This window comes from Photinus pyralis, unplaced genomic scaffold, assembly GCF_008802855.1.
Source record: "Photinus pyralis isolate 1611_PpyrPB1 unplaced genomic scaffold, Ppyr1.3 Ppyr1.4_LG4, whole genome shotgun sequence".
NCBI lineage: Eukaryota > Metazoa > Arthropoda > Insecta > Coleoptera > Lampyridae > Photinus > Photinus pyralis.
This window is the reverse complement of record NW_022170511.1, coordinates 30,874,358-30,876,154: the sequence shown is the minus strand read 5'-3', so window position 1 is coordinate 30,876,154 and position 1,797 is coordinate 30,874,358. Positions and strand designations below refer to the sequence as shown.

At 35.0% G+C, this 1,797-nt stretch overlaps 1 long non-coding RNA gene across 1 annotated transcript; it reads right to left on the bottom strand.

Moving 5' to 3' along the window:
* Positions 1-212: 212 nt before the first annotated feature.
* Positions 213-1,233, bottom strand: LOC116169947. The gene is made up of 2 exons (XR_004145134.1): positions 910-1,233; positions 213-653 (listed from the first exon to the last, which is right to left on the bottom strand). It is a non-coding gene; the product is annotated as an uncharacterized LOC116169947 (long non-coding RNA).
* Between the last annotated feature and the right edge of the window lie 564 nt (positions 1,234-1,797).

Sequence of the window (1,797 nt, the reverse complement as noted above, 5' to 3'; positions counted from 1 at the left end):
TCAAGTGGATGTATCATGTGTTGTTACGGTGTGTACATAAAAATGTATTTAAAACTAAATAGATTTCATCATAGGTAATGAGTTAATGACTATTTCCTATTAGGTACCTGTTTCAATCCAAATTGATAAATTTTTGGGCAATGAATGAATCTGTCGCCGAAGCTTTTATAATGACATTGTTATCTTCTGGAAGTTTGATAAATGAAAACATATTAGTTCTTCTTTAATTTCTTAGAACATAAATCCATTTTCGTTACTATATTTTGTATCATATTCATATATCGTTACAATTTATTATTAATATATTATTAATTTTGTCCCCCAAAATAGTGGCATAATGATCTTGGCACCATTCCTGCACTAGAAATTCGACTAACGAGGATTTGAATTTATCTGTTCTAGTGCCTTCAATAAATCGGTAGGTCTTATCTGGTCAGGTCCGGTAATGCTTATTCGGCATCTCTGCCAAAAATTGCCCGAGTCTCTGGCACGAAATCTTTCGGTAATAGACGGATTTTATTTATTTGAGTAATAATACGGAAAAAGAAAAAAAAACTGAAATAAAAAAAGCGAGGTAAGTATAGGTGGGATGTCCCAACTTTGAGTGTTTATTAAAAATATTATATTGCAGGTAGGAAATTTTCTTAGACAAACTGAAACAAAATAACAAAGAAATATTTAACCGAATACGGCAATTCGATGGTATAGCTGACTACCACCATGCTCGTGTGTACTTTTAATGAAAATTAAAAGAGAAAACCAGGTTTGTGCTATTTGGAGACATGCCACACAAAAATCTCCTAAATTTTACAAGCCTGAAAACGACGGTTGAATTATTGAAAATAATTTGTATACACTACGGTGGTACGTAGGGCCCCAATTTTCAGAAAAATTGAAAGATATACTTACTAAAGATATTAATGTAGGTACTTTTAGATGAACGTGATGAAGATCCACAATATCACGAAACCAGGGATGAAGAAGATTAGGCGTCTTTTTTTTTGTATAGTAGGTACTTATTTCCGTAAAAAATATTAAATATTGATGAAATACTGTACATTTTTTAATTATAATTACGGCGGCCAGAACGTAGGTGAGCCTGAACACTGTAGACGTCTCGCTCTATAGAATTACTCCTTACGCGCTAAACTGAGATGGAATGACAATCTTTAACGGCGTCTGCTGGACAAACGCTGCCACTTGGATCGTCTGCCATTTTCGATAAAGATACAACTCAACATTGTGCATCGAATGAGACATCTCCCATCCTGGAAGAAATCGTGTGATTTCTCGATATTTTTTCCAAATTTGAGCGCGCGCCCTACTCCAACGCTGCCAATATAACCCGGCAGACGGCCGATTTAAGAATGTGCATGTAAAGTACTTTTAAATAAAAATAGTGAACCTTTGGAATAATGTCAGGTGGTATAATGTTTGCTAGCTCTCGGACTATATATATACATATCCCACTATCGCGCGCGTAGAAAATTCCAGAGCGCCAAAGGTGACGTCATGTCTGGAGCGTTTCCGTTACAATATATGTGTAATTTGGTTCCAATCGGTTCAGCCGGTTTTGATTCGGATTCTTGGTGTGGTAGCCATCAGTCTTATATCAACTAAAGATAATGAATTGCAAGGAAAATCTATGGAATATTATTAAAAATTATTTAAATGACAGAAAAACTATGTTTAAGAACCAAGTTCATCATGTACACAAAGATATTGGTAAGGGTCGTCCACAAGGATCAGTTTTGGGACCTACTGTTTGCAAAGATACAAAAGAGCATATGCAAAATC